This window comes from Mus pahari, chromosome 7, assembly GCF_900095145.1.
Source record: "Mus pahari chromosome 7, PAHARI_EIJ_v1.1, whole genome shotgun sequence".
NCBI classification, from domain to species: Eukaryota; Metazoa; Chordata; class Mammalia; order Rodentia; family Muridae; genus Mus; species Mus pahari.
Genome location: NC_034596.1, coordinates 93,895,916 through 93,906,318, shown reverse-complemented (window position 1 = coordinate 93,906,318; position 10,403 = coordinate 93,895,916). Strand labels below are relative to the sequence as shown.

The window sequence follows — 10,403 nt, the reverse complement described above, 5'->3', positions numbered from 1 at the left end:
TGGTAGACCAGGCTGGCCTCGAACTCAGAAATCCGCCTGCCTCTGCCTCCCGAGTGCTGGGATTAAAGGCCTGCGCCACCAGGCCCGGCTTAAAGTCTACTTTTAATGATGGTTCTTAAATGCATTAATCTCCCTTTTAACCCACTACCCACCCGAGGTAGTGGAAAAGAAAGGACATGGGGTGAGAAGGATAGGCTGGTAGTTAAGGAGACTAGGCCTAAATCTTGCCTAAGTCCAGGCAAGTCCAGGCCTCAGAAGCTGCCCTGCAACCTGGCCAGAGGCAAGGGCAATGGGTCAGCAACAGTTTCCAGACTTCCCAGCAACAGTTTTCAGCCCCCCAGGCTCCAGCAATGGTTCTAGAATGTCCCTAGATATAGAACCAAGATTAAAATAGAGGTCACCTACTCCTCCCTGGAATTAAAAATCTGGCCTGCAAGCTCACATTGGGGGTCTCTCCTTCTTTGCAGATGGTAGACCCCAACATGTTGGACTTCTGCAGAATACAACACTCTTTGCATTTACATACTATTTGAATCTGGGGGTATCATTCTTTGGGAAATCATGGGCCCTTACAGGGGGAAGTGGACTTGTTTAGAAATGGTTCTTTGGAGCAGATCCCACCTATGTTGTCTGGAAGTCTGCAGTTCAGTTCACAGTCAACAGGGGCAGTTCTATCTACTCGAAAACACTTCACAGATTTACCAGCAGTCCAGTTTGGTAGAGTCGGGATAGCAAACACAGATCAGCAGCAGTGGCACAGCCTAGCAGAGACAGCCAGGCTGCAGCCTCAGCAAGAGGGACCGGGAAGGACACCAAAAGTTCTCAGCTGTGCCTCTCTCAGGGAAGCAAGGACCAGTAACAGGCGTGGCACAGCTAGCTCTATGGGCAAGCTTAGCTCAGCCTCATCCACTGTCCATTGAGTCCTTTTTATCTTTCCTCCAAACATCACGTGCCTTCCATGGGTCTTGTCTCAGTCCATGAGTCTGTCTCAGCTGACATCACTTTGCCAATCACCCCGAGTCTGAGCAGCACAGCACCAGAAGTGTTTTTGGCAAGTTTCTCTCTATAGAGTCCAACAAATGGAGCTCAACTAAGTAACCTAAGGTGGACCAATATATGTGTATCATTAGCGAAGACCACTTCATCACACGCCCTTTCACGTGCTTGCTTTTGCAGAACATCCTTTCACCTGTGTCTGCTTCAGGAAAACTCCTTCACATAACTGGCTTTCAAAAGAACCCTCAAGTTTCCTCTCCACAAATGCACAAAATGCACAAGTCTTTGAAGAGTTTTTTTTTTTTTTTTTTTTTTTTTTTTTTTTTTTTTTTTTTTTTTGCAGGGTTTCTCTCTGCAGCCCTGGCTGTCCTGGAACTCACTCTGTAGACCAGGCTGGCCTCAAACTCAGAAATCCGCCTGCCTCTGCCTCCCAAGTGCTGGGATTAAAGACACCCGGCTCACCACTAACTTTTTAAAACAGGATCATTTCAAATCCCTCGGCCCCCTTAAAAAGATCATGAAATACTTTAATTTTGTAAAAAAGCTTTGCCAACATATTTACACCCCTCAACTCTTAACATTATGAACTGTTTGTAAGTTATTTTACATAGTCTGAGATTGTGAAACTGAATCAGAAAAGGAAAAGCTTCAAAAACATGGTTTTAAAACTATCAGAAAACAGGAAGGAGGGGAGCCAAGGGGCCGAGAGCTAGCTTCTGGTTCAACAATGCGACCCAGCCTTTCAGTTCCACAAGTTCTGTGGTACTAGTGTCTTAGATACTGTCCCTGAAACTGCTTTCGGATGCACTGTGGGAACCTTTGCTTCAGCTCTGGTGGTGCATGTGCCAGAGACCGCTCACATAAACGCTGCACCCACATCCCTGAACTCTGCTTTTCTGGAATTTCCCACCTCAGGGATCAGGAGGTCTGGTGGAATGGAAGTACCTAGGCTAAATCCATCAGTTGGCAGTCTAGGATCGATGGCAGGGCTCAGAGAATACGTTTTCTAATTAATTTTGTTTTAAGGCAGACCCATCCTTTAGTTGTGTGAGGATTCCTTCCCAGTCACCCCCAGCCCCCTGTTTTTACCTTGAAGTGTGGGTCGATCTGACAGATGGAGTGAGATATCACAGTTGCTATAATGTGTGTTTCTTTACTGAAGTTGAGCCTCTTCATGGGGGGACCTTACCTTCTTTGTGTGTGTGTGAATTGGCCCCTTTGATTAAGATGTTTTGTTTTGTTTTTTCTTTAAGTTATGTGAGAGTTGCAAATTAAACACCACGAGCCAGATAATGGTGGGACGTACCTGTAATCCCAGACTGACTTCGGAAGACTGAGGCAGGAGGATCTTAAATCTTAGGCCAGTCGAGGCTACATGCCAGATCTGGTGTTAAAAAATGTATGCCCACATATATTTGCATATGTAATTATTATCTCCTCCCTTTTGTTACAGAAGCTTATGCAGCCTCAACTTTCCTATGTTGTCAAGATTGACTTTTAACCTCTGATCTTTCTGCCTCTCAATCTCTAGAGTGCTTATAGGTACCACGCCCAGTTTCCGCTGTTTATAGTTAGCAAATATTTACACTTTTTTTTTTGTCTTTTACAATCCCTGATATGGCATACAAATTCTAAATTGTTATGCAAATATGTCAGTGTGCAAACTAAATCTTTTTGATTTGTTTACTTAACCCAAATCCTGTACTATATGCTCTGGTTCCATTATACATTCCTTACAAATATTAATTCATTTAATTGTTATCACAACTCAATGAAAGGCTGCTGTAGATTGGATGCTGGACATCCCCCAAAGGCTCATAATGAATGAGCTTGGTCTCCCGAAGACGGTCATACTCCTGGGAGGTGGTGGAGCCTCTATGCTGTGGAGCCTGGTGAAGGTCTGTGGGTCATTGGAGGCTTCCAAGAGGATCGAGGGGCCTCGTGACGTTCCATTTCTCATTTAGTTACCATGTCCAGTCATGACATGGTAACTTTGTCCCAGCACATATTTCCACCATGTTGCATTACCTCACCAAAGTCCCAAAGCAAGATGGCCACTGATGGATAGGAGCCTCCAAAAAAAAAAAAAAAAAAAAAAAGCCCAAATAAAATGCATGCTTTCTCTTTATAAGGTAATCACGTCAGGCATTCTGAAATAATGACCCAAAGCTAGCTGATGTAATTAGTTATTATCCCATTTCCCTTTTAAAATTAATAATAATAATAATTCATACCAATTATTTCTAACAACTCTATTGTTTATAAATTTATGATATTTATATAATATATAGTAATAATAATTATGTGTGTTATGACATGTACTGGGCGTGTGCATGTGTTTGTCTGTGTGTGATGTGTGTGGTGGTCTGAGGACAATACCTAGTTCTTTTCTACCACTGTGTGTGTGGTTTGTTCCATGGGGTTGCCGTGCTCACTTGGCAAACTCTTTCATAGACGTCATCCCGTCAACCTCCACCCACTCCCCATTCCTTCATTTTTAAGATAAGGGGACTAGATAGAGGGAAAGAAGTTATGTTCCTTGCCTGGGGTTATCTAGCTGTTAAGTCCTAGCATGTGTCTGTTTGGCTGCACTATTCTGGCCTTGGCGTTGGGCTTGGTATGTTTGTATGTCTACATACCATCTTGGTATGGTTGTTTCCTCTATGCTTGCCAGTGAGCTGGCGAGATGGCTCAGTGGTTAGGAGCACGGGCCACTCTTGAGGGCTCGGGTTTGGTTCCCAGCACTGAGTGCTCGTAACTACCTGGTCGCCCTCTGACCTCCAAAGGTGCCACACACACACGTGTGGTCTGCAGACACATGTGCAGGCGTAGCTCCCTTGCACCTAAAATAATACAGAAACTTTAGGATAATGCTTGCCAGGTGTCCTCCTGTCCTTGATGGCTGGTGCCACGCGTATTTTTCCCAGGACGTCTTTCAAGTCCTCATCACTCAGAAACGGACATGGAGTTGATAGGTCTTTAAAGCAAATCCTTGTTGACTGAGTGATTTGTCTGAAGCTGGATTCTAGATCATCCGTTTGCCATTTTGTTCATGGTTACAGAGGAGCTGAGAGACATTATACTTCTAGTTTGCCTCTAGCAGGTGACTTCATAGGCTCAGGGTTGGCAGGGGAGCCTGAACTAACGAATCTCACCCCACCCATCACCCCTACTTTCCTTACCCTCCCCCCTCTGAACCTCAAGTCAGCATCCTTGCCTACTCCCTGCTGAAGAAATACCAAGAAGCCTTTCCCAGGCTCCACCCTTGAGGATTGGCCTGGCAAACATGAGGGACTGCACAGAGGTTGTCATATGGTGACCGGGTCTTCCGCCTCACTTAGGAACTTCCAGCTCTTCCAGATGAGGGTCTCTTTCTTCTCTGTAGAAGGGAAAAAAGTGAGCTTCGTTGTTGTTCTGGCAAACAAAAATAGCATCCTTGTGTGTTATGATCAAGCAATGGCTAAGGGATTGCCTTTGCCTGTACCTTCTCCTCCACCTCCTCCTCCTCACAGGACACACCCTCTTCATCTTTTAGTGACTTTTATACCCCGCCCCCTAGACTGATGGATTCTTCTGGAATCCAATGGCCCTCCAAGTATGGTTCTCAGGTCTGCGATGCTTTTTAGAGATGCAAAAATCTCGGGTCAAGCCTCGGCCTTTGGAGCCAGAAATTATGGGTGTGGAGGCCATTGGTAGCATCGAAATGAGTCCTCTAGGTCGTTCTGATGCACATTCAGATAACTGGAACTTTGTGGTAGAAAGCTTAAAACACTATAAATGTAAACACAAGTATAAAAGAAGAGCATATCAAAAACAAAAATAACAAAAAACAAACTTGTTCTCAGAGGGAGTCACTAACAGTATTGTCACCTCAATTTAGAAAAAAAAATGATTTACTGGGCATGGTGGTGCATGACTTTAATCCCAGCACTCGGGAGGCAGAGACAGGCGGATTTCTGAGTTCGAGGCCAGCCTGGTCTACAGAGTGAGTTCCAGGACAGCCAGGGCTACACAGAGAAACCCTGTCTCGAAACCCCCCCCCCAAAAAAAAGACAAAAATAAATGATTTATTTAGGTCGTGTGTGTGTGTGTGTGTATGTGTGTGTGTATGCACCATGTATGCAGGAGCCCATGGAGGCCAGACTAGGCCATTGTATCCCCTGGAACTAGAGTTACAGGCAGTTGTGAGTGCTCTGATGAGGTGCTAGGAACTGAACCTGAGTCCTTCACAGGAGCAGCTAGTGCTCTGAACTGCCAAGCCACCTATATCTGTTCAGCTTGCTTCCTAAATTTGTAAAACCCACTTTTCCAAAATTGTCTTTGTGTCCTTTGTTTGTTTTGGGTGCTGGGGAGGGAACCCAGGGCTGCATGTGTGTGAACACACGTATGCAAACACATGCCATCACACTGGGCTGCTCTCTCAGCTCCCACCCTGCCTTTTGAGTGAAGGGTGGCCATGCTGTCCCAGCAGCTTTTGGTTCTCTGTTTCTCTCTTCCCACTTCAAACATTCTTTCTGTATCCAGATCCCGTTCAACTTTTGAATCCTAGTTCTTTGATAACGCAACTTGTGGGTTGTAAGAATACCTAGCCATTTCCGTTGCCTTGAGAATGGAGTGTGAAGGAACCACTCACACTGGTATCCCATGACTTTTGTTATGATGCTTCCATATCTATTTACAAATATATAAACCCTGTAGGAGCAAGGCTTTGTTCCTCCTGAACCTAACCCAGTGCTTTGTAAATATTTGTTCAACAAACAAGGGCATTTTGAACACAATCAAGTTATACTCAAGGTCTGTTTGCACTCTCCTGTCTGGAGGAGAGGTTGTCAGAACAGCCGTTCCATGGAGAGCTTTCTCGATATACATACTAGGACCCCATTTAAGGATATCAGGACTTGTAAGGAGTGGCTTCCCGGATGGCTTTTAAGGACTTTTCTGGACAAACAACCCAGGTCTTGAGTGCTCCTCCATCTTACCAGGCCTAACTCCCAATCATACTTATTATATCTCTTCCTTACAAAATTATCTACTCTCTGTTCCCCAAGCCTGTTGTGTCAGATAGTCTACCAAGCACGGGCTTTGCCTCTCTCTCCTGTGGGCTGGGGGTGTGGGAGGGGTCAGAGGACTCAGTCAGATCCTTTCCCTGAGAATTTAAACTAGAGGGCAGAAGACTTAAGACAGTCTGCAGGTGGTGGATGCTAAAACCAGAAGACTTCAAGAACTATGGCCAGGAAGCCATGTGTGACCTAGGCAAGCCGACTTCTCAGCGGGGAGAAGCGTAGAAGCGTAGAGTAGCTAGCTATACCGGCAAGAAGCAAGAAGTACCTTGTACTGGAGGGAAGGAAAAAAAGAGGAATCGTGTTCCCAGTTCCATGCAACTAGCTGGGCTGCCTGCTGCAGGGCTCCGTCTTATGCCTGCTTTTTACTAGAACAGCTGCTGTTACCTTGGACCGGAGGGCTGTCTTTCCAGGCCTGCCTCAGGTCTTTGCACCGACAGCAAGGTCTCTCAGGAATCTACTTAGTTGTCACTGCTTTGAGGGACTGTCAGTTATTCCATTAAGAACCACGAAGGAGGAACGGAGACCTATACTGACTTGCGCCGACTGTCCCAGAACACAAGTCTATGTCCAGATGGGGTACGGAGTGATCCCATCAAGTCGTCAGTCAGAAAATCAATGTTGCTGGGCAGTGGTGGTATGTTATTTTAATCCCAGTCCTCAGGAAGCAGAGGCAGGTGGATCTCTGAGGTTGAGTCCAGCTTCATCTATAGAGTGAGTTTCAGGACAGCCAGAGCTACATGGAGAAATCCTGTCTGGGGAGTGGGGAGGCAGCGACAAAACAAAACCAAAAACCCAAATTCCCAAACAACACAACAGCAACAACAACAACCACAGAAGAAATGAGTTCTGGGTCTGAGATAGGATTCTGCTGTCAAATAGCTATTTAAAACAATAGTTTAAATTATTTGGCCTGCTTGAGATTTCTTGGCACCTAAGATATTAGAGTATATTTGGAAAACAGCAGGAAATTGAGCATGAGGCTATTCATTCTTATAGGAATTTGGCCCTTGAATGCTAATGTCAAGGCTGCCTGTCCCAGAGCCCGGATCTGTGGGATCACCTTTGGAGGAGGGCACACCAAGCTCGCTCTGGCCTACAGCAGAGGTCTGGTCGGGCCCATTTTAGATCACCAGGCAGGCAGACCTGTGGACCTTGCACGTGAGATAAGGTCTACCTACCTTATCGGCCTACCATTCTCTCTGTAGGACAACACTGCCTGACATCTCTTAGCATATCTCTAATGGAAAAGGGAAAATAAGAAATCAAGTCATACTCAATAAATCTGTCTGTTGCGCCTTTTCTGTCTCCTGCCTGAGGTAGAGAGGTTGTCAGCACAATCAGCCCAGGGGGGCTCCTTTGATGTGTATAGCTAGGACCCCCATCTAAGGGTATTGGGACTTAGGGTTGGCTTTCCAGATGTTTCTCATATGAATTTCCAGACAGGCTACTCATTCGGCTTGTGAATGTAAGAAAGCAAAAACCCGCAGAGGGAAGGGAAGGGAAGGGGAGGGGAGGGGAGGGGAGGGGAGGGAAGGGAAGACAAGACAAGACAAGACAAGACAAGACCAGCTCACTAAAGGCAGCTTCCCCACTCGCTGTACCCCTCCCTCTCTTGATGGCTTAGAGCTTGAACTCGTCCTGTGTGTTGTTTCCTTTACCTGGCATGGCCAGCTCACACACTAGGAGGCGAGTTTTCTGTTTGTTTGTTTTGTTTTTGTTTTTGTTTTTGGAGACAGGGTTTCTCTGTGTAGTCCTGAAACTCACTTTGTAGATCAGGAGGCGAGTTTTAAGAATGTCATAGTTCAGGCCTAATCACCTGTTTTGAGAACCTAGGTAGGAGGACTGGGGAGGAAATAATGTGCTGTGCCTACTTTATGTAGAGATGCCTAGGGAGAGAGAGGGGTTGGGAAGGTGAGCAGCTCAAGGCAGAACCAGAAGAGTACACATTCTCTAAAGTCAGTTCTGACCTGATTCCTTTGGTGGGATTAAAGATTGTCAAGGGACATGCCTTGTAGGAGGGGGACCTGCCCTAGCAGAGCCACTGGTGAACTGACCTTCTCTTGTCCTGGTTTGGGTTACCAGTAGTGGGCCTTAAATCACTGGTGTGATCATCCAGAGATGATCTAACGCGCCTGCCACCGGGCACCTTCTGCCTAGTCACAAGATGTGTTCAACAACCTAGAAGGTGTCGCTGGATGACCTCAGGCTACCTTGGGCTTCTCCAGGTCTTCTGGCTGCTTGGCAAGGAGCGAAGTCTCTGTGAGTCTGAATTGCTGAAGATTGCCTGCCACCTACCAAATCGCGAAGTTTTGTTAAGTGGGGGATTGAATCTCAGATTGGTTTGGAGTTTTTATTTTTTTCTTTTTGGAACAAACTTCTCAGAAGCACTTGGTATTTCTCTCACTTCTCTCTCTCTCTCCCTGTCTGGCTATGATAAAAGTTCCTGCCCAGCTGGGTTTTTCAGCCCAGTTCACAGATAGCTCTTCTTCGTAGCTGTCCACTTTTCTGGTGGGCGTGGGAGGATGGCTTTGGGCTTCTCTTTGTAGAACCTGCTCGCCTAGCTACCTGGGAGTGGTGCACAATCCTATTTTTATTTATGTCACCAGCAGGGTGTCCTATTGGTCTCTGCTTTCATCCTCACCAAAGGCAGCCGGCTGGTGAGCCTTGAGCAGTGGGTGGCCATTCTCTGGAGGTGTCTGGAGACTGGGAGAAGTGGCTGCACCATTGGGGGGGCGGGGTGGGGGGCTGCAGATTATCGTTTTAGTTGATGAAGCTCAAAATGGTGAAGGACTTGTTTTCCTCCCAGATATTGAAGTCGGATGGGGCCCTTAGCCCAGCCTACTGGGGAGAACCCACTGACGTTGCGTTTGGGGTTCACCTCTCCCTTGGTGGTTGAGGCCATCCTCCTGTCCTCCGAAGCCAAGGCAGCCTAGGCTGGGGATCAGTTTTTCCGTCCCCGGCAAGAGGTACATGGTGGAGGAGGACTAGACCCGCCTCGGGAGTGCTGCAGTAGTAGTTGGAGAGAAGTGGAGTCTTCTCTCCTCACCCTCAGAAGCCTCGCTCGCGTCGTAATTCTTTTTATTTTTACTTTCGAGCCTTGTAAGGCAGGCGGCCGGGGTAAAAGCGCTGCGGCGACACGTTGCCAACTGCGCAGCACCGCCCGTGTGGCCTGAAGAAGGGGAGGGGGCCGGCCACGCGCCACCTGCCCGGCTCCCCTGGGTCCCCGGGTGCCGCACGGGAGCCCGGGAACTCAGCCTGGCCAAAGGGCCTCCCTGCGGACCCGCGCCGCAGCCCGGGGTCGCCCAGCCCACGTTTTCCGTCTCTCCGGCTCTCTCCGCCCCTCCCTCCCCGCGCTTCCCCTCCTCCTGCCTGGTCATGTGTCGCCTTTTTTGTTTGCAGTGGAAACAATTTCTCGCCGCTCGGCGCGCCCCGGCCCCGACGCGCCGCAGCGGAGGCGAGCGGGAGGCGGGACGGGGCGTGGAGAGCGGCGGGGCCGGCGGGAGGACGCGGCGCCCGCGGACGCTCGCTCGGGGCCCATGCCGCGCCGCTCCCCGCACCCCTGTCGCCCGCATCCGCGGCCACCCCCCGCCGCCCGCCCAGGGCTCGAGCGTCCACTGCGGGACCCCGAGCGATGCCCGCTGGGCGCCAGCGAAACTTTGTCGGCTGCGCTGAAGGCAGCGGCGGCCCGGCGCCGCGCTCGGCCAGGTGAGTCGGTGCCCGCGCCCGCTCGCCCGCCCGCCCGCACCACCCAGGTTGGGGTCCGCGTTCCAGAGCCGTCGCAGCGGCACGGGGACGGGGCTCGCAATGCGGGGCGCGGGGCCAAGCTGGACCCGGGGTGGGGGGGGACCCCAGTCCTGAGCCGGGAAGTTGCCCGCCCAGGAGTTTCCTGCCCCGACGTGCTGGCTGCTTCGCGTGCCTCGGTTTCCCCTCCGACTCGGAGAGCGACAGAGTTGGTATTGTCTGTGGAACAGGAATCCTCTGCAGGTCGAGTCTGGCAGAGGGTGCCGATCAACTCCAGACCCCAGGACCGCGAACGGGCGCCTAACAAAGATCCCCTCCCTAGCCGAGCACGCTCAGCACGGGCCGCGAGCATCCCGAGACTCGCGGGGCCCTCTTCCGCACCCTGACTCTTTGCAAGCCTTTCTGGGCCTCGCGTGAGCTGGGGGCGGGCGGTGGGCGCGTATTGATTTGTTTTTAGTCTCGCCACGCTGCGGCCAATAAAAGGTTTATGACATCTGACCAGCAGTGAAGGTATGTGTGCTCCCAATTGCCCTGTGTACGGGGAGAAGAGCAGTTTTCCCGTTGCCTGGCAACGCCGCTGATTGACGCAGGGCCCAGCCAATC

General features: G+C 49.5%; 1 protein-coding gene across 5 annotated transcripts in view; it reads left to right on the top strand.

Moving 5' to 3' along the window:
- The window catches only part of Foxn3 (forkhead box N3), a 374,947-nt gene that overhangs the window by 158,243 nt on the left and 206,301 nt on the right, over positions 1-10,403 (top strand). For 2 of the 5 annotated variants that reach the window (XM_029540801.1, XM_021201834.2), the window contains exon 1: positions 9,572-9,764. The exons of 2 other annotated variants lie outside the window; for them this stretch is intronic. The gene's annotated coding sequence lies outside the window, so the exon portion shown is untranslated. Of the gene's footprint in view, positions 1-9,444; positions 9,765-10,403 lie in introns of those variants that run through there. One more of the 5 variants, XM_021201835.2, reaches the window with a different exon arrangement.